Below are 26,678 nucleotides of genomic sequence, written 5' to 3'. Positions count from 1 at the left end.
TGAACAATAATGGAGACAGCGGACATACTTGCTTCAGCCCTTGGTGAATTCTCACCACTTCATTACCTTTTCGACCTTCCCATACAACTTGTACTCGGTTGTCTCTATATAGCTCCCTATGCAGCTCCGCGAAATCGTCCTCTATGCCTTCGTGCTTGAAAGGAAGCTTTAGCTCGGCTGCTCCTATCTAAATACATGTAAAAGGAGAATTCGTTTTTCTCGGTAACCGCTGTACCAAATTTGACGAGCTTTGTTGCATTTAAATGAAAAACTTAAAATCTAGTGACTGTTGGTTTCGAATTTTCGATTTAGGTTGTCAATTTTTTATTAAAAATGGGCAAAAATCAAAAATTTCAAAAACGAAACTATCAAATTTACAACACTGTAACTCAGCAACGAAAAATGATACTACTATTCTGGGAATCGCATCTAATAGTACATCTAAAGCGGACAAAATTGATATGTCACACAATAATCTAAAAAAATTTAGTAACGTGTAAATACAGCTTTTGCAAAACCCTTGTAAACAACGTAACAAATTCAGGTAAGATGTAAAATGACATATAAAATTTGTCCGCTTTCAATGATCTAATGATGATGATGCCCTTTGCAGAACCGCGATATCTGTTCTTGATGCAGAGCTATTGCTTTATAAATTTCGTGCTTCTATATTTTTTCAAACTCTCGTATTTTTGAAAATTCTTGTAAGAAAATTCAGACTCTAAATCCAAATTCCGCTTCCAACAGTCACTAGAATTTAACTTTCGCCCTCAAGTGCAACAAATTTCGTTAAAATCAGTCCAGGGGTTATCTCAGAAACATGTTTTTTTTTTCATTTTACATGTATTTGAATAGGCCGCTTCGGAGTTGGGCCCAAGCTAAAGCTTCCTCTTAAGGATATCCCACAACAATTCCCTGTCTACGTTATCATAGGCTCCTTTAATATCTAGAAATATTATCGATGAAGGTCTATTCTGAGCTACTGAAATTTCTATGCACTGAGTTATTACGACTTAACATATTCTCCAAGCGTCCGCCTGGCCTGAACCCATTCTGCAGTTCCTCCAGTATATAGTTTTTCCCTACCCACTTCAACAGTTCCAAGTTTACGTCTTGCATTGCCGTTCTATATATCACCGTGACAGACATTCTATATGCCACTGTACCGACTAGGGCGCCGCATAGTGTCAGTCTCCCGTAGCAACCGCGGGTATCGATTTGCAAGATGTCAGCCGCCCGGCCCGGAGTGGCGTGAACCCAAGGATGGGACCGATGCGTGAGTATAACCTCTTTGTAGCCGACCTATTCGCTTCGACGTGAAGCGACCGAGCGCGAGATCGCGACAGCCGTCGCGCGAGGGTGTGTCGCCAATACCCCGCATTCCCGGAAGATGATCGGTTGTCCCGTGCTCATCCAGAGAGTTGTCCAGTGATGCCGGTTCGAGACGGGAGCTGCGCCGAAGCACGCCGTCGCGAGTTTGCCGTCAGTCCTCCTGAATCGGTGGAACAGGACGTTGTGTAACGGCTTCTAGCTACACTCGGTGATGGAAAGCTGCTTCTGACGTCATTATGCAAGAAGCCGGCGTGGCGAGAAAAAAAGGGAGGGAAAAGGAACAATGCGAAATTCGCGCAGATTTCACGTCGGCAGTGCGTCGTGGCTGCGGACAAAGCGAGAGCGTGGTATAGCGGGTGGGCGTGCACTGCAGGTTTATCGACACGACGCGTACGCCGTTGCTGTGGGTGTGAGACGCACGCGACGTGCGACCGCGCTCGAGAGAGCGCTGCTTTTCCCGGCTCGTTACGGCGAGCGCGATTAGGCGCCGCTCGTTTAAGGCCCAGAGACGACGCCGCGGCAAGAGTTCGCTTTTTATACGTGGCCGCAGAGGGTACAGTCGTGCAAACAAACAAACAAACAGTGAAATGTTACTTCACTCTACAATCAATCGCTATAGTAATCATTAACTGGCTTTTCTCGACTATGCGGGACTGAAGACCCGTTCCAGGATATCGAAAACATTAGCTATGGGCTTTGAGTCAAGTTTCTCGTGCTTTAAAGCAGAACCTAGAGGTATTGAAATGCGCGTATCAAGAAAGATAACGTTTGTGAGATTAAAGAAATTTGGGACGGACAATGGAGAAAGCGTGTGCTCCTATTTGCTAGCTGTTCACCGAATTGAAGGAAGTGGTTGTACTTCATGGGCTAGTAACCATTGTTGTGCCTCCAAAATATATGCTAAATGTCGTTATCCACCGTTGCCAGGATGGGCTAGTTTCCACAGCGCGCGACCATCTGCGACCGACAACACAACTTTTAAAATTACAATATATCTTGCTATAGGTTTGACACTATTGCACTGTTGGTGCTGACATAGATAAGTACGCTCACGGTTAGCGTTTCAAAATTCTTGTATCATATCTCCTCTCTCTCTCTCTCTCTCTCTACAGAAATGGAGTATTCACAGCAGGCAGTTTAAAACAAAACGGAATTGACGGCCTTCCACAGAGCGGTACTTAACGTGGTTCGCATCCACCCTTTCTAGCCGCAGTAAATGTACTTATGCAAGACAAACACGCTTAGCACCGTATACAGCGACCAAATAAGTTCACGAGGGTTGCAATGAGGGTTGCAATGTGGGCGCTGTGTGTGTCCCTATGTGTCTTCTTTTGTCCCGTCTTTTAATCGCGCTACCGTACTCCCCTTGAAGACCAAATAAGGATACCTACATTTGCGCTGAACGTTTTCAAGGGGCTGTTCCGCTGGTGATACATACCCGCAATGGGGTCTGTTTAGAGTAATGGGTTATTCTTTTAAACCTCCATTTGCACTACGGGGAGCATATATATTGACTATTATATGATAAAGCAAAGGCCGAGCTTTCAATTTTCAATTAGCGCCTAAAGAACAGCACCAACATGTGACGTCACCGACTTCGCACCATTTCAGCCTACTGGGGACGTTCTCGCGCAGCTAAAGGATTCATTGCTAAGGCTTGACGTTCCACACCAACACAAGGACTATGAGAGACGACGTACTAGGACAGGTTGACTTTGATCATCTGGGTTTCTTGAACGCTTTGTGAAGGTAAAGTCCATCCACTAAAGTTACTAGGTTGAGTGTGTTTTCTTTAGAATGTACACGATACTTTGTAACACTGTGGTACACGGTAATATGTATTGACAAACTATTAGGCAGCCTCAACGAGAAACTGCCAAGAAATAGCGACGTCGTCAGGTGGTGGTGCGGCAATGTCGAAGTGATGTTGTTGGCCACCATTCGTTTTCGCCTACTTTCTGCTTTGCCAGGCCTTTACTCATGGTGAGGCTGACATGTTTGCAACTACAGGAATGCACTCTGCTAATATAACTTTAGTTAGTATTTGTCTTTAGAGTTGCTTTGTAAACAACAAGGTTATTATTGCTGGCAAAGCAGTTCTGCGGAAGTCTGCATGCTGGAGGAAAATTATGAAAGGGAAAATAATCATCCACCCGGCGGCAGCATGAAGCTACAAAACTTCTTCCACTGCGAAGGTTCCTCCTTTTTTTCTTTCCGAGAAACCCCTAAATTTCCTTCATAGTTTCTTGCTACAGTGAAGTGGATGACATTTTCCCCTTTCAGCGTTCCTATCGCGTACATCGCCTTTTCGCCTTTATATGAAGTGTTACTTCTTTATTTACTGGTTCCTTTGTCTTGCAGCCCCATTATTTACTGACACAACGGCAGGGAAGCCAACCAAAGCTTTCTCCAGTTAACAATCACTTGTCTTAGGGCTGCTTTGTACTTTAAGGAAGGCCGAGTGCTTACCATAAGCACGAGAGACAGGCTTGCGCTACCCGGCGCGGTAGCTCAATGGCTTCGGAACTGCGCTGCTGAGTTCGAGGTTGCGGGTTCAATCCCAACCGAGGCAGCCGCATTCCGACGGGGACGAAATAGAAAATCGCTTGCGTACCGAGCACAATTGGGTGCACGTCAAAGAACCCCAAGCGGTCAAATTTAATTTGCGGTCCCCTGCTACGTGGCAGGCTTCATAATTAGACCGCGGTTTCGGCACGTGAAATCCCAAATTCGGACACGCACTAAATGGTTCTATTCATAAGGATAATATACATTTTTTTTGTCTTCAGTTTTCCCAATATCCACTGCGCTGAGAAAGAAGGTACGAGAAAATTTGTGCAGAAGTGATCTGGCAGCAAAAATTACGCCGCGGGAGTTTTTTAATTGACAGTCCCAAAAAGTTCTGGAGTGTTAGTAAGGGTGCCTGCGAAAACGTGTTGTCAATAACTGACGACAGTGGTGTTACCGTTTTTCTTTCGCAGTTTTGTTACGTATTCAACGATGTATTTTCGAAAACATTTTTAGATGAGCGTGCTGAGCGCCTGCCCGAATTTTGTGACGTGAGCTTTCCTACAATGGATCCTGTAGTAACTGATTGCGATGGTATCGTTGGCCTTATGAACAATTTAAAGGTTTCGTCATCATGCGGCGTCGATGGCGTAAACGCAAAGTTTTTGAAAAGTGCGGTTGCTTACTCGTCCATTTTTTTGTATGAACTTTTCGCTCGGACTTTAAATTCTGGTGTGTTGCCTTGTGATTGGAAGGTGGGCGAAGTGGCTTACGATTTACCTGATTGTGTTAATTCCTCTATTAGGCTTTTTGCAAACGACTGTGTTGTATATCGCATGATTTCCTCCGATGATGACACATCGCTACTACAGACTGACCTTAACAATATTTGTGATTGGTGTAACACATGAAAAATGAAACTCAACGCAACGAAGTGCAAACTAATGAAAATTTATCGTAAACTTTCCACTAACGCTTGTGAGTATAACATAAATGGTTCCTCTCTCGAAGAAGTGACTACTTACATATACTTAGGGGTCCACATTAATTCTAACCCGTCTTGGCAACCACACATTAATTATATTGTCAGTAATGCTAACCGCATGCTTGGGTACCTGCGGCGTAATTTTTCAATGACCCCATTCTTCTCTTAAGCTCCTTCTTTATAAAACTTTTGTTCGTTCCAAACTAAAATATGCATAAGCTGTGTGGGATCCATTTACTGAAAGTCTTATTAGTCACCTTGAAACTGTGCAGAATTGCAGCGCACGCTTCATTTTTTCCAACTACTCCCGTCTTGCCAGTGTTTCATCCATGAAAACAGCGTTACAGCTTCCACCCCTTTCCTTACGAAGGAAACTAGGACGTCTCTACTTATTTCATAATATTTACTACCATAACCCTCGCCTTAAGCACGAATTACTTACCCATCCTTCATTCATATCACCTCGTATTGACCATCGTTATAAAGTGCTTGTTCCTCGTTGTCACGCTAACCAACAATTTCATTCTTTCATCCCTCAAAATTGTAATGTTTGGAACCACTTGCCCACCTCCATTGTATCTATTACGGACCCCAGTGACTTTAAAAATGCGCTTGAATATGTTACCTAATATTTGATTTGTGTTTTTATATTTCCTATTTATTGTCCCCACTCTCTTTTGTAACGCCCTATGGTCTCTGAAGGTATTCAAATAAATAAATAAATAAATAACTAAATAAATAAATAAATAAATAAATAAATAAATAAATAAATAAATAAATAAATAAATAGGGGTTACTAGCGCACGAATGCGGCGCCGACCTTCTATAATGAAAATTTAGCGTTCTTCACATATGACGCTATATACATGTGTTAACCTCGTACATCACAGTGCATGCAACGTAGGCATAACAGGTACAGTATGCATATGTGAACGAGAGGAAAGGAAACCGAGGGGCCAGATTTTCATTAGTCACAATCCTAAAAAAGCCGACAGACAAGTGGATTATTATGACAGCACCATATATGTAACATATACACATAACATACTAAAGAAGTTTAGCATACATATATTATACTGGATATGTGTATAACGTGCACTCTTTTAAACAGCAATATACTGGATGGCGCAACACTGTACCCCGTTTCATATATAACGTGCGACTCCGTGGAGGATAGCAAGAGTTGTTGCATCAGAAGCGTTCGCAACAAGAAATGGTGTCTTTTTCCAGCAGTTATGTGGAACTATTCTTTATTTAGGCTCAGTACTAAATAAAAAGTTGGAAGACGATTCAACCTGTAGTTGTTGCAGTCGATGAAAGACAATGTCTCCCTGGGCGAGTTGGGGCCAAGTATGGGATGCATGAACCGCATAATTCATTGGGAAAGCCGCGCTGCAGCAACAACGTTTGATCGACGTTAACTAGAGGTCGAATCGCCTTCTAACATTTTGTCATCATCATCATCATCATCGTCGTCGTTGTCATCATCATCACCCCAATAATCATAATGATCATCATTGTCGTCGTCATCATCGTGATCACAGTCGTCATCATCCTCAGTGACCATCATCAGTTATGTCAAATTTTTAGGCTGCATTATGCTCGGGATCGGCCCACGAAAGAGGTTAGAGTCTCGAAACAGGCATACTCCTTATGAAAATGTTGCGGTAACTGCCAAGGAAGATACTGTCTTCAAAAAGTTTCCATCCCTAAAAGTGAACAAACTCTGTTATACGGCTGTTGTTACGTCGTTTTAGATCATTTTGCTTTACGTCGTCTTTCTTTTCGAGTTTTTCATTAGCGGCCCGCTGCGGCCGCCTCAGGCTCAGGTTCACGCGATCACGTGCGACCGCGAGACACGACCAGGAAACGTGCGGAGTGATAGATTTTGATCACAGAACTCCATGCGCAGCTTCCACAGCGTTGGACGCTAGATATTAAGCGGAGTATACGATGAAACTGTTCACACGGCGGGCTGATAGTCGGCTGTTGGAGTATAAGTACCGGACGCATAAAGCACAGAACTATCGCCCAAGTATCGACGACTATGCATTCTTGGCAGGCTTCAACACGCACGTAGAGAGAGGGATAGAGATAGAGGAAAGGGGAAAGGCCGGGAGGTTAACCAGAGGGGAAGATCCGGTTTGCTACCCTACGCTGGGGAAAGAGGGGCGGTGGAGGTAAAGTGATAACAAAGCAGAGATAAAGAAAGAAAGGAGCACAGACATGCTATCACAGTTGGTCACTGTCGCCGCACACTGTCACCGCACAGCACAGTAGCACTTGCAGCACTATGAACATCTGTTCATGCTACAGCCGCTTGTCCAATGCTGTAGCCCTTAAAAACTGCAACAGCACGTAGCAGCCTTAAAACAAAAGGCGCACATCTCAACGAAAGAGGTGACATGACAGATTAGGCTGGCTTCAGAGTGCCTGCCACCGAGATTGTCTTGATTTCAGGCTACAAATTTCTGTAAGCCCGCAAGATATGCACGTGCTTGATGAGCAAATCTCAATGTAAAATACATTGTATTAAGCTAAAAATAGCAGTGCGACTCACATGCTTGCCAACCGGGACATGCAAGTTTTGCCGGTAGTTGTGGCAAAACGTTTGCTGCTCGACCTTATTTGCCAAAAGCGCTTTCGTGTTCAAGAGAATGGCGATGTCCGTCTCGAGGAACTAGGTGGAGAGAAACAAAGTGAATAATCGGGCCAGACATGATATTTAATGAAGAAGCCGCGAGACGGCCGACGGCCATTGGTCACAAATAAAAAGGGTGAAATAATCAAATCACCGCAGAAAGCAGGTAGCTCATTGAGGGCAGAACACGGAAGGAATTGAGCGGTGCCTGAAAGCGAGTGTATATGCCGGATATAGTGCATGGCCCAAGTAAAAAAAGATACGATATTCGCTCCGTGTATAGAAACGGTTCCTTGTGGAGTCCCTTCTATTCTGTTTCTTTCTTTTCTTTTTTCTTCACGGCAACGAGGAGAATGATGAATCGAATCGGAACACCGGCTCGGCAAACTGTTCAGTCAAGACGTGTCGTCCTTGACGGCGCACGAAAGGCGAGGCGTGAAAGGGGGCCTCCGCCAGGTAAACAGAGGCGACGGTGAAGCGGTCGATTTCTGACCCTCGTGGCCAACTGTATTTGTCCTCTTACCTCGGTGCCCCCTACGAAGAAAAAAAAGAAAACGAGCTTGCTGCCGAAGCGCAAGTAGTGGCCTCTTTACGAACACCGATTTCTCCTCTCGCGCCTGCTTTGACGTGCCACGCGTTGATGTTAAGTCTCTTGTTTGCTTGCTTCTTGTTTGTTAGGCTCCCTTAATAGTAACTGCACAGAGCAACCGCGAACGGGCTTATCCTTTGACAACACTTTTCTTTAACCTATTTCTTTATTTCAATGTTTTTCCAAGCAACGTGAATTGTTATACATATGCATGTATAGGACAGTTTTCGCGAAATGCAGTACCTCGGTAGGGCCCGATGCTGGACACAATGAAGTCCGGAGATAATCTGGCAGCCTTCTCGTATTGAGACCCGCTTCTCTTGTGTGTCGGCGCTGAACGGAAATGAATGAGTGGTCCAATTTCGCCGGCAGTGTGCTAAAAAAACGCGAACCCTCATACCAGAGCGCCATATGCATCGTCGTGCTCGTATACAGCCGCAGTACAGCAGCAGGAGTAAATCGTATTGGTATAACTCCCAAATGGGTCACGAGATACACGAAGTCATGACGACGTCGGTAGGATATGATGGTAGAATAGGATCATAGGATCTCGCAGCGCTATCGCATTACAGTCACTCGAGGGAAGAATGACACGATTTTTTAAAACCTTAACAAATGCAGAAAAACAAAATAACCAGTGCTAAATAACGTGATTCTGCTTTCGCAACAGGTTTGTGTCGACAGGTTGTCATAGCCTCCACGGTCAATTACAATTATAAATTAGATAATTGTAATTAGATAATTGTATTAGGCATATAAGTTACTGCTTTTGGAGCATACTTACCCGCAACACATTTGAAGTTTGCCGTTCTTCGGCATGACTTCATTATGTAAGGCTTTTTCTTGCATGACTGTCGCCAGGAAAGCTTGGACGTAGTAGCTCTCACAATGTCATCTAATTGCCCCATCTGTAGGAAATACCTGTATAAACGCTACACAGCAAGATATGTACATGGGGACTACTTTAGGGAATAACTTAAAGCGTCAATGCAAACTATTGAAACAAAACAATGTAAAAGTATTTTGGGCAATGAGCTTAGCGGGAAGTGGCAGAACGAGAAAAAGAAAAAAAAGAGAGCAAGCTGTTTTCATGCTACGCGCTTCCTTAGCCATTTTGAATGCCACTTCGAAATGCGCATTGCGAAAGCAGCCACGCCGTCCTCGAAATGCGCGATGCGTGCATCGCAAACGCGCCCTCTATCCACGAGAGACTAAATATGGAAACCGCGGGAACTGGGCCTTGGGACCCGTGAAATATGGAAACAGCCGGGTGCTCTCCTCGGAATATCGAACCTCGACACGGCCGGCAGTGCATGCGCTTGTCTGGCGGGTACGCCGTCGGCGTTTCTTCCAAGTCGGTGGAAGTTAAACGAGCTTGATGCCCAGAGTCAACAGGGAGACGAGGTGAGGGAACGAAAAAAAAAAAAAAAAAGATCTTGAAAAGCGACGAGCTCAATGCGAGGAGCTGCCTCGCAATGACGTCGAGGACGAGAGTGAGGAGGAAGCTGTTATTAAGGAACACGGTGGATCCAGTGCCGCGCACACCGTCCGTGTTTTGTTCAATATGGAGAGATGAAGTGTTCCGCCGCAGATGCGGGGCCGTGAACACTAGACTTTCGTTGTCGCATGGCTTCTTTTCTATTAGAACTGATCATTTTGCGGAAGGGGCTCTACAACACCTCTCGAGGCCACAGTTGTTTCGTGTCATCCTCCTCCTTCCTCTCCCCACCTCCTCAATGTACCTCATCTTTACCTACCGGCCAGCACGTGCGGCACTCGCGATGCTCGGCCAGTCATGACCATCACACTTGCTTCGTCAGCTGTTCAGTGCGCGTCCTGTGAAACGCACGTGGCACGTGTAACTGGTCATCTATGTCCGCACAGAAAGAACTTGCGGGCGATATTGAAGCGATCGCCATCGCCACGATGACGGCGAGTACCGAAGTGAATGAGGCATTCCTATAGAGACAAGGCCACAGACTGGGCCATGGGCTTATGCTTCGCAGGAGCATAGTAGGCCTTGCGTCTATACTAGCGTTTGGCAGGTATTCTCAGATCATGAACAGCAGGTTACCATTATCCCTCAAAAGAAAAGTGTATAACAGCTGTGTCTTACCAGTACTCAAATACGGGGTATAAACCTGGAGGCTTACGGAAAGGGTTCTACTTGAATTGCGGACGACGCAACGAGCTGTGGAAAGAAGAATTACGGGTGTAACGTTAAGGGGGATAAGAAGAGAGCAGATTGGGTGAGGGAACAAACCCGAGTTAATGACGTCTACGTTGAAATCAAGAAAAAGAAATGGGCATGGACAGGGCATGTAATGAGCAGGGAAGATAACCGATGGTCATTAAGGGTTACGGACTGGATTCCAAGAGAAGGGAAACGTAGCCGAGGGCGGCAGAAAGTTAGGTGGGCGGATGAGATTAAGAAGTATGCACGGAAAGCATGGCAACAATTAGCACGTGACCGGGGTAGTTGGAGAAGTATGGGAGAGGCCTTTGCCCTGCAGTGTGCATAGCCAGGCTGCTGCTGCTGCTGCTGCTGCTGCTGCTGCTGCTGCTGCTGCTGCTGCTGATGATGATGATATACTAGCGAAAGCCGCAAAGAGTGTGTGACAAAACCCTATAAAAGCTCTCAATGAATTGCTAATGTTGAAATTAAGCTTAGCAGAGCGAGTGACTGATGTGGTAGCCAGTGGAAGGCCTTCTCACAGTTGCGAACAGCGTGTGAACTTCAGCTAAGCTAATTCTGTGATATCTGCGAGGGTATCAGAGCATCAGCTAAGCCGTCCGCAAAGATTCAGTGAAGTGTGACAAAGACAAAGCACGATACATGTAACCTTAGTGGTGCTTGTGGGCACATAATAAAGACACGTATGTATGTATGTATGTATGTATGTATGTATGTATGTATGTATGTATGTATGTATGTATGTATGTATGTATGTATGTATGTATGTATGTATGTATGTATGTATGTATGTATGTATGTATGTATGTATGTATGTATGTATGTATGTATGTATGCATGTATGTATGTATGTATGTATGTATGCATGTATGTATGTATGTATGTATGTATGTATGTATGTATGTATGTATGTATGTATGTATGTATGTGTGTGTGTGTGTGTGTGTGTTTTGTAAGAAAAAAAATGGGCAGCCTCGCTCAAAAGGCGAAGCGCTGAAAGCGATGGTGAGCAAGGTTTAGCGTTGTGCCGAAACTCCTCAGAAGTTCTAAGAATACGGGGGCGAGGTGTTGGCATGATACCGCACGCCAGGTAACCTGTTCCTGCGCACCAGAGACAGCGCCCTGTCAGTTACCATGCAGGCGTCTCAGAACGCTGGCGTGATGAGGACCGCCGTCACCGGCGTTGCAGGCGTCGCACCTCAATGGTGCGCGAGATGAGGCCGAAGTTCGTAGGTTGAAGTGCACTGTCCGTTCCGCTCGGACCACTGTCTCCATCACGGCGTGGCATATGCGTACAGCTGCTCAGTATTTGCGCGCACAGCGCTCGTGACAGAAGAGGGAGGGAGAAAGCCGCGCTGGCTCCGCTGCAGAGTCGACTGAGCATATAGCCTGAAGGGGTGTCCACTCGGCTTTTTCACTTTTAGAGCCATGGAAACGCGTATCTCGCTTCTATGGAGGCCTCCTAACGCTCCACGCGTGGCCCGCGCATGCGCCTCAATACCGTGACAGCACTATGACGGCGCAAGTGAGCCTATAACTTCTGTATAACTTCTATCGAAATAAGGTGAAATCTCGCACAAGTGTAGACGTATTTAAGGAAGAAAAAAACAGCGAGCAGTACATGACAAAGTGATTCAGAGTTTCCAGCGCGTCAGGTTCGCTAGACATAACTGCTGGGCTGTCCTTCCGTTCTGATGCCGGGAATGGCACTTGCGTGGCTGAGATATTGTCTGGGAGGTGCGTAGGCTGCCTGCTCTTGAAAGAAAGCGTCCTCCAGCTAAAGAAAATCGCGACGTTACTAACGAAATTTTTCTTCAACCATAAAGTTTCCTTCCCAAGGAAAGCCCACGGGTTTCGTTTGTGGCTTGTGGCTACATTATCATCTATGACAGTTTCGCTCTAGTGCATCACTTTTGCATTTCCGCAGAACCCATTTGGTGAAGCTGCCTGTTTCTTTTTCGAGCATTATTACTGCAAAGGTTTCGCTTTTTTGCCCCCTCTGCGTTTGCAAGGGGGAGGCCGCGTACTGAGTAATAAGTTTCTCTTAGTTCATTTCGCTTGATGCTGTTCTCGCATACGTTTTAAGGTCATATTCAATGTCTTGGTTCAGGGCCTACTGTTGATTGCCCTCTTAAAGGCAATTCATCTAGCTCGTAGTCAATGGAATATATCTTGGACTTTTCTTACCCTTTATTATTGATGATCTGATGCGTTATACAAACATCTATGCCGATGAAAGCTGTCTACATATGTTAATGCCATATTCCGGATGTTAACGATAGCGCAATACTAAATGTGTCTTCCTTTAAAGAGCGAGTCATACTCTGTATTTACATGCATTTCCCTTACCGATATTGTTCAGATTTTGTGCTAGCATTTACAAGCCGATTGATATCCCGGAGTCGCAGCATTTCTTTCTTAGCTCCAACCACTTTATATTCTATTTACACGGTGCTCGTTTTAACCATTGACCGTGATTATGACACAATTTCATCTCGAGATGGGAAAAAAGAGATGGAGAGACAGCAACGGAAAAGTAGCCTGGAAGGTTGGAAGGTCAACCGGACTAACGCCCGACTTCGTGCGCCTTACACAAGTGGAAGGCGGATAACGGCGGAGAAACAACCCCAAGACGAGGCGTAGAATAAGGACACAGGATGCAGCCGGCGTCCTGTTCTCACGGTGTTTTTCATCACCATCACATACAAACTACTATTTCTCTTTTCGTTTCTTTTTTGTTCACCTTGGTGAAAACGTAGTAAGGCAGGAAGTATAGTAGAACTAGTAGTATCCTTTCACTGGAGTATGCACGGCACGACTAAAAACGACAACTGAAGCTTCTTATGTGGACTTGAGGAACTGCACGAGTCTCGGAAGGAAGTGCGACGAAAGTCGTGCGCAAGGACGGTTACATGCTCCAAAATAGCGCGCACACTCGGCGAAAAGAAACGCCGCGGTGGAGCGCTGTGACGGTCTGATTCTGTCAACGTACACAAACATATTTGCAACCACTGCGTGCTTCCACTAACGGAGAGTCACGTGAGAAACTTGGTCTATTTAAATAGCGTTTCATTTCCCGGCCCCCTTTGCTGCTCCCATCTTCGCTCTCTTGTATGTTTCTTTTCCCCGCATCTCCGTAACATACGCTATAGCCAGACTTCCTGCAGAATTTGTCTGCTCGAAATGAGTAATAATAAAAATTAATAGAATAAATGCATTTGCACTTTTTGATTCCTACTCCCGAGCACACTGCAATTATGTGCACTCTGTCAACAGGAAACCATTCACCTCGTACGAGGCCTTGGGACCATGGCCTTGCATGTCGCAGCTACAAAAGACCCCAAAATCAACTACTGCCATTTCTGAAGGCTACCGGATTGAGTGACCCTCTCTGATCCTAACTGAGTGACCATCTGTGATATAGAGAAGAAAACTGTTACTACGTCGGCGATATTCACAGCGGATTTTCTCTTCTTCTCCTAATCTTTCCTTCCTCGTTTCCTTTCCCCCAGTGCCGGATGCAGAACTGGGCTCAGTAACCGCCTTGCCTTTCATTTATAATTTTCTCTCTCTCTCTGTCAGTGATAAGTTCCGCGTGATACCGTTATTGGAAGCAAGAAATCGTGTTACCCCTTTATAAGATCGATAGAAAAGCTTTGTTGCGTTTTTAATGATTCTCAATTGCGTTGGATGAACTTTCTGTCTAAGTGAAATTGAATGTCATGCATGATTTTCTTTCGAGGGCTTAGACGAACAACTCTTGTACGCAATAGGATATCAAGGAGCGAAGGCGTTTCTTGTAGTGTAGCCAACCGGACGCAACCATGATTAACCTCCATTTATTTCTTTTTCTCTCTCTTTCTCTCTCTGTCTCTCTTCTTCTGTAACAAGTGCGAAGACTATTGTAAACGTAGTTAAAAACAGGACAAGCAGTCACTGCCACAGAATTTGCCAGCACTCGATCCTGTTCTTTGTAGGTAGAGTGCAGGTCTGGGCAAAGATGCCTTGCAAATGTATCATGATAGCATACAAGATACTCGGGCAACAAGTACTTGAGACACCGCTACAAGATACTACCGCAATTATTTTATCCTATACGATACTGTCCATTTGTATCTTAAGACACTTCGATACATTCGCGAATTTCTTATTATAGATCTACATAATGTAGCAGCAAACGCGTATGCACAAAGATGAGTGTTTGGAAATTTCTCAACTCCGACCAACACTGTTTCATTTGAATGAAATGTCTGTTAGTACCTCAAAAGCTTTGTCTTTCTTGCTCAAAGCATAATGTTTTCGTTCCGAAACAATGTGTGAAAGCCGCTAGACGCAAGGCAACCCCATTCTTGCATTCTTCAGACTTCGTAACAAAGCACCACGCAAGAGAAACTTCGATAACGACACTTCAGCGCATCAAAATTTGCGCGAAGGACGCCGAACGTATTGGAGTGCGCAGCACAGTAGGTTGGCTACGAGCAAGTGTCATGGCAGTGACGCAACTAAAAACAAACAGAAGGAAAATCAAGAATACAAAAGGTCAGCTGCGCGCAGATGTTCGCGCTCTTGTATTTGTCGAGATGGCGCGAGCGCCACCTCGTGACTTTGCTCCACCATTAGGGACGCACAGACCTTGTCGCCTGCCCTCGCTGGAGAGCTCTGGCGGAAAGATGAAAAGAATGTCGCTGCCTTGAGTGTTATTCAGGTGACTTAGAGGCAGCAGTATCGGCTTGAGAAGCGGTGTTCAGCCAACGTTTACAGTAGTTTCGCACGGTGAGGCTGTGATAGCAGTATCTTGTATCTTAAGATACACGACACATTATTTCATGTATCGGAAATACAGATACTGATACACGTATTGCCAGGCGTATCATGACACAGATACAAGATACCCAAAGAGTATCTAAGATGGTCTCTAAGATACATGTATCTTCGATACTGCGCAGCCCTGGTAGAGTGTATATGGAGTGGCTTTCCGTCTTCGTCTATCTCTGTTTTTTTTTTTCTTTTCGAAGTTCGTATATCAATTTCATTTCACTCCCGCGGCGCAGCTTAATAGACTGACCACTCACTGTTCCACTCGGAAGCCTCGTCCGGCTCCTACACAGAATGTGGCGAGCCCGTCAATCGCCGAGGGGCACCGGTCGACGCGAAGTGAGAGGCGGGGCTGCATCGCGCGGCTTTCGGCGTTAGCGAAGCGTGTTCTCGGCGCGATACATTCCCGAGGCGGCGTACGCACTATACGCCATATACCTGCCGTGCGCGGTTCTTCGAGACAAGCCACGCGTGTACGCGCACACACACACGCACGCACGTTCCCGCACACACACGCGCGCGCGCGCACGACGCTCTCTCGCGGACTCGCGCACCATCGCATGCTGAGTGAAAGGCCCGTCACGGCCGAGTTGTCCCGCCGTTCCCAAAGCGGCGATTCTTGACGAGGTATGCATACGCATATGGGCACGCTCTGCGGCTGCCGCAGTTCCTCGCGGAGGGTAAAATTAAGAGTGTAACGGAGACTGGGTCCTCCCGGGAAGTTGTGTTCAGCGCGGGAAAGACGATTCCAGCGCTCGACTCGCCCTTTCCGCGATGAGCACGCGCGCGCAGGAAGGGTTACGCGGTCTTCCTGCTTTCGGCGTCGACTCGGAGAGAGGGGTCACGGGCGTCAGCTTCGTCGCTCGGCAGCGCGCGCGGGCTCCTCGGTGTGCCAGAGGTGGTGACGGAACGAGCACTTGACTATTCGCCAGTTAAAGGCATAAAAAAAGAAAGAAGTAAATCTCTGGTGGCAACGAACTGGCAAAGGCTATCCTTATCCCGGTTATCCATCTTGAAAGATGAAAACAATACGGATTGCGGGGCACAAAGAAGTCAGGAGAGACACGGATACTGGTGCACAACGATTAGGGATGTTTTCCTTGTTGAATGCTTTTTTTTTTGTTTCTTTATGACAGCCAGTTAGTGACCACAAACTGTGCGCGCAGGCAGCGATCCGCCTGGTGCGGTGCTTACGTTATTGGACCGTGACTGAATACCATGCGTCGTTGAAGAAGCACGGACACTCGCTCACGCATCGTTCAAGGTAGTTAATATAGATACAGTACAGCCGTAGAAATGTGCTGTCGCGGCAGCGTATACTTATGCATGCACATAGTTATTATATAAATGCATTGCTTAACAAGACGTCAGAACGCATTCCTGCTGCTACCAGCACACTCGCTCAGCGCTCGGGCGAAATCAGTTTTAATTCAATTCGTGCAGTTGTGCTGACTCACCTGAGAAGTAAGGTTTACTCTGACCATTTGAAAGCGTACACTTTGAAGCGGACATGGGTGTCAGTGCTTCTCAGGCGTTGCTCAATGTCGTTGCATCGCCGTCGCACCTTCGCTAACGCCGGACTTCAGCGACGCCAAAAGTGCAAAAAACAGCGTTTCATTTTTCTTTCCTTCTTACTTTATGTCTTTCTTTCTTTCTTCTTGCCTCCTCTAGTGATTTATTTATTTCTTCTTCTGATTCTCAGTGATCTTCTCGAGAATATTGAGAATTCCCCCAACCTCTTCTTTTTTTTTTCAACCGCAGATGTCTCCTCCTGCTTCTGTAATGCCGCAAGCACTGCTACTTAAAGCATACAGAGAAAGCATAGAGGGTAGGAAGAGCCGTGGGTACACCCTACACGTCCACTCTTTGTTACATAGATTTAAGAAAGAAGGTGTAGTCGGCATGCGGGGTTAACGTTACGTTTGCGGCTGGTGGTAGGTTAGGAATGATTTGCATCGCTACAAAGAGAAGGGGAGAGCCGTTGAACGAAAAAAAAAGAACTGACAGGTATTGTGCAAAACACATTAACGCGTTTTTAGGATGCCGTATAGGATCGAGTTGTGTATAAAGTACTTTTTGACTGCGGTCACCTTTATGTTGGGGTTAATTAGAGATTAATTGAGCATAAACGAAAGTTGACCGGTAGAACACCGACCAGCCTTTTCACGAACTCTCGCGATTGCAATTGTACTTTTAAATTCGCAGACAGTGAAGCGCTATTCAGAAACAATGGAGAAGCGTGCTTTAAGGTGAAAGCGTGGCGTGTCCATAATAGCGGTGGGACGTGTGTACGTCGGCCGTTGACTACATTGCTTAAAAAGGAATTGTCATGACTAAAAGTTTTTGCTTTGCCAGTGACCGGGGCATGCACTGATGAGTTTCCCGTCTTCTTCCTTTGTCTGCCACTGTGAGACATTTCAGTTGACAGTCAGCGTTTGTGTTGTCCTACTCGCTCTTCTTGCGTGCGTGTCTTGCACTGCTGCCCACGCGGTACCGCGTGGATCCCTACTGACTTGCTCAGCTTTCTGTTTACTCTTCATTCATCCAGCGTGCACAGACCATCCTGTTCTTAAAGAAGTAATGACATGACAGTTCCAACCTGTATTTACTTTTTTTCTTCTTTGCGTTAAAGGAAGGTACAGCTCTCTCAGCCAAAGAAAGACAAATACTGGCAAACGCCCGCTATGCCCTGAAAAACTTACTACTATATTTGTTTCTGTGAACCAGTTTCGGCGCCCTGCAGTACACAGTAGGTGTATGCGTCATGACGTCATGACAAATTAGTTTACTCCGTTCCTGCAATCGATGCGGCTGCCAGACGCGAGCGCAGCGAGAAGCAGGCGTTACAGTAATGTCTATGATGCCAGGTCCGGCTTTTCGAGAAAACTTACGCTATTGTCAGAACTCCTAGCAAGGCAACATGCGTTGGCCACTGATTGGTTTCCATTCCTCGATCACAATTTGGGCACTTAGGCTCTTAAGTGATTGATTTAAAGTACTTTCGCTGAAAGTGCCTTAAGGTGGCACAAGGACTTTGTGGAGTTGACATACTGCGTTTGGTTCACTCGATTCTCCCAGGATGGCATGTTGCTCGATGTCCGAGTCGGTCGATGAATGGTTCGTTGCGCTGAGGCTGGACTCAATGAGAAAACGAGTTAATCAGTCCTTCCTACTTCCTCCTCTCAACGCCGTTCCGAGCACGCCGCCTTGCGTCACATATTCGGCAAATAAAGAAAAAAAAACGTGTGCAGCTTGCACAAGTGGTGCAAGGCTGGAGTCAACAGCGGAGCTTGTGATCACCTAGCTTTTACGTGGCTTGCCTAAGTTGTTTATAGGTTGCTAGGCGTTGCTAAGTTGTTGGCAGGCTCGGCTAAGTCGTTTCTAGGTTTTGCGAGGTTATGGTAGGCTTGGGCTAAGTTGTTTCTAGGTTTTGCGAGGTTATGCTAGGTTTTGCTAAGTTGTTGCCTCAACGGGCTTGACGCTGGAAGTTTTCGAGCAGTCGCAGGCCGGGATCGCTTTCTCGGTGACGTCGAGTGTTCAGGCGCCGACTCTCGCGTTCCCTGGACTGAAACTCGGGATCTTCGACTCGGCGTCACGTCGTCTCAGCTGCTCTTCCGGCGTGCTGTTTCGGATCATCTGGGCGGCGACGCATCGCTTCTCGCTTGGCATTACCGCGCTCTCTGGTAAGCCGCTTCTTCTTCGGGCGTCCGGACTGTCTTCGGTCTTCCCATGGCAACAGAACATGCGCACGGAGTAGATGAGGCGAGAGGTCTGTCGCCGCGCCGGCTGTTCCGAACTTTTACTCTCCTGTGACGTCACGACTCCACCCTACGCGCGTGGGTTGCGAGGAAGTTACGTGGCTCGGTGCTCTATCAGGTGGTTGCGAGCCAACGCGGCGCGGCGCACAGCTGGGCTGAGTTTTCTGGTAACGCTCCACGGCGGAACTAAAAGCTTAAACAGCTCCGCTGTTAAAAAGTTGTGTAACGACATTTTGTTACTTAAAATCTTATTTGCGATTACCGCACGTTTTTTTTTCCTGCCATCCACTTCTGCCATGAATTTAGGCAGAAAGATAACTATCGCTTTACCTAATATCTCGAGAAAGTCGTCGCTGCACCACATCATATGCGCCGCCGCAAATCTGCCGCTCTGCACCCCATAACACCTATGCAGCGCAATGGACGCACGTCACCTGTTCGTCCAGTTCACATCGGAGTCGTTAACATGGTTCGCAAACCGGCCTTTTCTTCACTTTAGATATTCACGTCGTAAGAGAGACAGCTCATTTGGGCGAGAGAGAAAATACGCATCGAAGCCTGTCGCAGTCAGGTAAATTCCCATTAACCGAAATAAGGGAGGAGGGGCCTGTGTGGGTAATCTAAATAGAAGATCTTGCGCAAGCAATCTATTCGCCCTGTAGAGAATGATAAATAATATGAGCATGCCTTTTAAAAGCGACAGGTGATAAGTTATTTAAACCTCGTTTTTTTTTCCTGGTATTTCTACACCTCTTGGTCTTCGTCCTTGTAGATCAGACTAGACAAGGAGTAGACGGGTATACGTAGTGTTCCCGTCAAAGTGCTTTCTTCCTAGGCTAACAGCATGCTCAGCTGGGATGTTTGGTATACCTATGCATCTTGGTAAAGAGCTTATATATAGCTCTCCGCAGAAGATGGGAGGAATCGCCCCGTCCTTGTGATTTGTTGTGTGTCCTGTGTCCTGTGTTCTGTGTCCTGTGAAATCTCCTCTTTATCTTCTCAAACTGTTTTTTTTTTACGCTATCAGTCTTACGGCCGTCTGTTATTGGTCTCTGACGAAAATGTGTTCATGCTTCCTCTACTGTTCATAAAGCTCAACTCACCGGCCAGGCTAATTACGACCTTATTAGCGACAAAGTAAGCGACGTTCCTTTGGACAGTGGCGTTGATGGTGAAGCGGGTGAGCGAATAATTCGCTTGCAAAGCAACGATGCGGCACGTGCTTTGTAAGCATCGACTTAGAATCACGCCAACTCGTCCAAGGATGTGTATTACGGCACTCTGCCGAAAGCAGAGCGCGCTCATGTAATATGTGCTCGAAGAACGATTACCGCAGAAATGTGTTTTCCTAAGTAGATATTATCCTATCGAAGAAATGAAATTATGTAATTTGTGCACTCGGACTATCTAGTAACTCAGGGTAACAAAATTAAGAGCTCGAGCAAAAGTCGAGGCCAAGGAAAACGACAGGGCCAGCGCCTGCTGAAGAAACAAATATTAACATCAAGCCGGTCTCGTCGTTTCCTTTGTATTCGTCTTTTCCTTGAGCTGTCAATTTGTTAGCGGCGGGAGGGCTTCCGTGCCTTCTATACTTCGGTGCAGAAAAGCAAGGAATGCCAATTTCGATCGCAAATTACGCATCGGCCCTTTCCCTCACTGTGCGCATGCATGGTCGCGCGTCGCTGCACGCAATTAATCCAATCGGATGGAAGAAGGCGGCCCGCCGTTTGCTGGGTATATTTTTTTTCGGCAGCATGTTTCTGCGGGCGTCCGTTTACGTGCGGCCACTGAGTGGGATCGGCTCCCTCCTCGCAGGAGCGGGACCATCTGGGTCACCAGGAAGACGGCGAGGATACCACCACGCCGGGAGAGGGCGGCGGCGGCAGGAGGTGGTTCCGCGCTGCTCCTCGCCGTCCAAGAGTGAAAGTCTTCGCGGCTCCTGCCGGTGCTAGTCGACCGGCGGCGGGGCACGTCTTCCTTCCCGACTCTACGACGACGGCGGCGGCCGCACGACGGCATCGCGTCCAGCGACGACGACCACCGAGCACAGGTGAGGAACACGCCGCTCCTCTCGGGAGCAGCGGCGTGCGCACGTGACTCTGCACGGCGCGCGTCGTTTCGTATCGGCTTCTCGAACTTGGGTTCTAGTGGCGTCGCTTGCCTGAAGCGCGGAACAAGGAGTGACCTGCAGCGCAGAGTTTCATACTGAAAAAGAAACAAATACTAGAGGCAAATCTGCCGCTAACATCTACGTATACGCCTTCCACCGGCGCAGCGGTTCTTAGTGTATTTGCAATGGTGGGTAGTGTATGAATTTGTCGAAACTTTGTCCGTTTGGCTTGGAGCAAGCTTTAGACCACTCGTTTTTACCTAATACTGGCACCTCAACGCTGCCGTGCCGCAACCATCAGCTTCGTTTATCCCGTAATTTCCACGTATGTAATGGGGTGATATTGTCGGGCGATAACTCTCGCGAGATTTCGCGAGACTCAGACCACGAGAGCCGATGAGCTTCTTTCTCGCGTTAGCCCGACGCTTGTGCGCATGCGCCCAGTGCCGCTGCTCGCGAAAGTTAAGCTCTCGGAAAGTGATCGTCCGAGAAAACGTCCCTTGCTTTAATGCGAAAGCATTATACGCCCAATTGCGCGAAAATCCGTCGGCGTGACCGATAGATGGTACCAAAAAAGGCCGATGGCGCAAAGAGTAAGAACACGTCATAAGTGCTCGAATTGACGTCAAATTTCTCAGGGAGGTTTCTGTAAACAAAGTAAATTAATGGCTTTGGAAAGAAAATTTGGCAAATTTCGTTTAGGTGGGAATCGAACCCGGGACTCCGGGATGCCAGACGCCATGGCGCCACAGCGGTTCCACGGTTCTGGCTGGCTAAAGATGTGGTCTAGTGCGTGCGTCACTGGGCACGTGACGGCACAGCCAATGGAGAGGAGGTGTCGCCACGTCTGGAGTGCATACTCTGCGCGTCACTTTCTCTCCGCATTTCATCGGTACTGTGTCTCCTGCAATAGACTCTCGACGCCACGTCATGAGTGTGTCATGAGCCGGTATGTGGCGAATATATATGCAAACAAACGCACCGAATCAGTAGAAAAAACTTTAATTTATGTACAGAACATCGATCGAAGACGTTTCGCCAAAGGGACTTTAATACTTTCGCATTCCCACACGTAAGCAGTCTTCAGTGTTTCTGCCGATTTTTGTAGCACATTGAGTGCACATATTAGGAATACCTTAAGATAGCTTAGTATTACGGACATTTCAAAGGATGCTTTTCTGTTCACAAGAATGATTAGCATCCCTGCCGAAAAACTATTCGGATCTAGCGGCACGCATAATCAGACACGCTGAGGCTTATTTGTGCTGTAACGAAGAAGAGGGCGTCGGCAGCGCTTCAAAGAAACCGGTTCGCGCTGCTCGTAAGGTTGAACTATTGCAATGTATCCGGTCTCTACTGCCTTTCCTTACACTGTAAATAAACACCTTTACATAAGGTGCAAGTGCGGGGTAGGACTCCTTTAATGCTGAAACTCATAAGCCAAACTCTTTAACCAATTTGGGCCATGTTGGACGAACCAGCTCCATTCGAAGCGCTGCCATTGCGCCTGGATGACGGGTACTTCTTCTTCGCTCCAATGCATTCGAAATTATATAACATAATGAAATATTTGTCAACGTAAAACCTTCCATTGCTTCCGCAAAAAAAGTGGACCTGCGAGCATGCAACACAACTGAACCGCAAGAAACAATAAAAGATTCTGGGTCCACATTCACAGAAACTTCTTACGCGAGGATTGAACGTAAGAACAAATCCCAGCCATTTCTGATGCTAGACGCATTATTACCGAGGGCAACGAACCAATGGCAAACAGCATTTACGAACGAAATACCTTTTCTTTTATTCAGCCATTGCAATCTAGCTCCTCAACAAAGCCATGCCAAATCGTGATGAAATTCTACGCGCTATTATTGCAATAGTGGTTTAACGAGCGGAGCGCCAGTTTTTTCTCTAGTAACGCTAATACATTACCTCTATAGCTTCGAGTTTGTTATTGCGAGGGTTCCTCCATAAGTATCGACCCTTTGTGCTTCACGATCTTCCGGGGATACAACTTTCAGCTCGCGTTTACTGTGCAACGCAGCGGAAGCGCATTTGCGCAATGGCACACATTCGGCGAGTGTTATTTTCGTCTTAAGCGCACCGTCACGATTCTCGCAGCCAACGCGAAGCGTGGCGCTCTATATGAAGTCTCACGAAGTAAAAATGTTCCCGAAAGTTGATTGATCGAGAAGAATGATTCCGGCATGGTAATGAAACAACACAAACACATGCGCTGCGCTATTATTTGCGCGGAGTGCGGTAAAATATCACAAAGTCATACCGCAATCGAACGAAGCATTCAACTTAATCTACAACAGTCCTGGCAATCGAACATTCCTCCACTTATGCTTGATGAGCTTTCAATTAAGCGAACGCTTTCTTGATGTCACTCAAAGTCGTTCAAGTGAAGTTTCACTGTTTTTACAGGGTGATGTGCAGTGCTGACTAGGACGAATGTGATATCGCTATTGTATCGTCCTTATCATTGTTGTCTCTGCCATGGCGACTGGTCCCTTCGTTGTTGGCTGCATCTGCACCGTAGAAATCTCGAGCTAGACAGCGCACAAAGTTGCGTTAAGGTAGGACGGAAATTGGTAAAAAAATAAAAGAAATGGAAAAAAGAGAAAGCCGGCACATCCCACGTCCTCTGGGAATCTATTTTATGCAAAGCAGCGTGCGGGGAGCCTACCAGGTTAACGAAACGGTCGTGAGAGCACCAAGACGTAGGCATGACGCGCATGTCATGACATTCATGTCATGAGCTATCATGTATGTTCTTCATACACTGTTGTCATACTATGCCAATTTGGGTACATGCCAAGTTATCGAAACGACCGTGAGAGCACCAAGACAAAGGCGGCTAGATAGATACTGTCAGAGTGGCAAGCGTTGGCCAAGAAAGTCTTCGCATTTAAAAGAGAACTCGCTCTGCAGTGGAAACAGGTGCTCTACAATTTACATCCCAAGGTTATATCTGTCGGCTAGCTGGCTCAGTGAAACCCGCGTGTTCGTGAGAGGAGGTGGCTGCAGGCTGGAAAAGTGGATCGACAGTATTATCGCATGTACATGGTATGATATTAGTCGTAGTCTAAGCGATCTAGGTAAGAGAAATCTAGATGAGAGAAATCTCGCCAGCGCATGTAGGCGACAAGTAGGCACGCACTGAGCTAAGCAACGACGCACTAATTGAGACTGACACGAGGAACTATCCTTTATCTTCTTTCCCTGTCCTGTTTCTTGATTGTCTCCATTTTACATTGTGCACGTCGATATTTAATTCGCAGGCTCATGTTGAAATAGTTATTTACTTTTGTCTGTCGAAGTAACACTGTCGAGAGTAAAACACAGAGAAAGATGAATGCACGCGCTAGGATCTTGGGGGCTTCCCTAGTTCGAGGGAAGCACTGCTTCTCTCAAATGTACTGTAAATACATCGTATCAAGTGTAAGTACTCAAGCTAAGGATTGGCTGTGTGAACGTGTGCGAATGTTTATACCGGCAAGGATATGTGGCCAGTGCATCGTGTACGTCTTGCGGTTGATGCGAGACACTTCGGCACCTGATATTGGAGTGTCCCGCTTTATTGCGCAGCGCATGTCGCTAGTGAGCGTTCATCAACTCGTCGGCCTGCGGTGTACTACTCTAGAGGAATGTTTGTACCCAGGTTGTTACGGATCTCGACACAATCAGGTGCAACGCGCTCTTCTTACTTTTATAAAGGTAACTAACTTAGGTCAACATTCGTAGCCTATTTAAGCTTTGGGGTGACGGGACCTCAGACGCCATTTTCGACATTCTTTAGTGACACGACTTGCAGTGACCAGCCCTACTTTGTGTAACCTCTTATGTGTGTATACTGCTTTATTTGAGATTTGTCGTCTTGCTCTTTCCTTTCTCTTTCCTCCGCTTCTTCCTATCTTTCATTGCTATCTTTCTGACTCCTCCTTTCTCAAGATTAGGAAGGCGTTGCGCCTTTTCCGCTGGCAGTTCCCAGCCTCCTCCTCGCTTTCCCTTTCCTGTCTAGTGTATAGATGTTTTCAAAACAAATAATAATAATTACTATTATTATTAATAATTAACATTAATTAATTAGCTATTATTGCTATAATAATAATAATAATAATAATAATAATAATATCAGTGGTAAATTAAAAATTAAATTAAATTATGGGTTAAATTAAATTAAATTATGAGGCACGCCGTAGTGGAGGACTCTGGAAATTTCGACCACCTGGGGTTCTTTAGCGTGCGCCTAAATCTAAGTACACGAGTGGTAAATTGAATCATTATGCAATTTCGTAATGATTACAAATTCGGTTAAATAATGAGGGAACTAAAATGCTGGAAGTACTTTAATTGACACGTAGCAACATACAGAAGGCTTTGTGCGTGCTTGCTGGAACACTGCATATAGGTTTTTCTTTAGCTGCACCAAAATTTTAATGATCGCCTGTGGCAAAAAACGAAATGCTAAAAATTGATCTAAATTACTCGATGGGGTCTCCCTGACTTCTACAAGAAATCTAAATCCTTAATTTATAATAAAGCTAGTTACAATAATTAATAATTAGACTAATGGATTTGTTAATTGTTACCTAAAGGCAAACATTTCAATCTACGAATTGTGGTTAGCGAGTTTTCAAGCCATACCGATTTGGAACGAATTCCGAGAAGTGAGTTGGTTTCGAGATATGCATTGTCAAATTTGCGGTAAACATGCTCTATTCCACTTACTTTCTTATGAACATGACTACTATAGACATCGGACCACTAAAGTAACTCGAGCGCCAATGCATTTCGTTGGACACATTGAAATTTAATAATATCGAAACTAGCGTAGGCCTGAGAATTCGTTCCCAATGGATATGCCTTGCGAACTCACCGGCTATAATTCGCAAATTGAGATAGGCACTGTAAATAATTAATTCAACAGTTAATTAACATATTTATCGTAATTATACAATTCAACATTTTCATTTCTCGTAGAAGTAATGGCCACCTCATCGAATAATTCAGATCAAGGGCTTGAATTGGGGTGAATGCCACAGGCAATTTCGAATAATCTGTGCGGCTAAAGAATCGCCCTGTATAGCTGTGCTGACTGTGAATGTGTACAACGTCGGACAAAATTATGTGAGATCAATCACTTCTCTTCCTAAAGCTACCACAGTTCCTTGTTGCGTGTGGCCTCAATGCATCATGTTAAAACAAATCAACCATACCGCATATGGTTGATTGATTGTCTCGTCTTCGCCCATGCCATGTGATATGGTTGATGATGGCAGGGCCTCGCAGATCATGCAGTTACGCTCACTTACTCGCGAGTCATGTACGGCCCTTCGCTTCAGTTTCTTGAACTCTCTAAAAGAGAATAATCGAGAACATCGCCTAATGCAACGTTAACAATCGGAGACCCGTCTGGAAGACTGCGACATTCCCTACAGCTTGGCAGAGCAGCGTCTCGAGCTTTCCCCAATGCTCACGTCAGTCCCATCCAGGGACAGCATATCTCGGCTTATAGTTTGGTTTATTCCCTGCAACACGAATGGACGCCGACTGGAATGGAGAACGACACAAGCTGCGTTCGACGATACTCCGGGATGCTCCCCACAGCACGTACTGCAGCTATACCCTCCGGACTGTCACCGGCATCACTGCCCGTCGTCAGCCCACGAAGATCGTTAGCAAGGCGCCACAGAGACGTTTCTTCCACTCAGGCGGCAGAAACTCTCGCCGTCGTGGA

General features: G+C 46.2%; 1 protein-coding gene across 2 annotated transcripts in view; it reads left to right on the top strand.

Annotated features, from left to right (window-relative positions):
- The first annotated feature begins 1,207 nt into the window (after nucleotides 1-1,207).
- The window catches only part of LOC126536375 (very long chain fatty acid elongase 4-like), an 81,786-nt gene continuing 56,315 nt past the window's right edge, over nucleotides 1,208-26,678 (top strand). For both annotated transcript variants that reach the window (XM_050183306.3, XM_055073961.2), the window contains exons 1-2: nucleotides 1,208-1,276; nucleotides 20,638-20,872. The gene's annotated coding sequence lies outside the window, so the exon portion shown is untranslated. The remainder of the gene's footprint in view (nucleotides 1,277-20,637; nucleotides 20,873-26,678) is intronic.

Source organism: Dermacentor andersoni, chromosome 4, assembly GCF_023375885.2.
Source record: "Dermacentor andersoni chromosome 4, qqDerAnde1_hic_scaffold, whole genome shotgun sequence".
NCBI lineage: Eukaryota > Metazoa > Arthropoda > Arachnida > Ixodida > Ixodidae > Dermacentor > Dermacentor andersoni.
The sequence above is the reverse complement of the archived record's forward strand: the minus strand, read 5'-3'. Positions and strand labels throughout refer to the sequence as shown.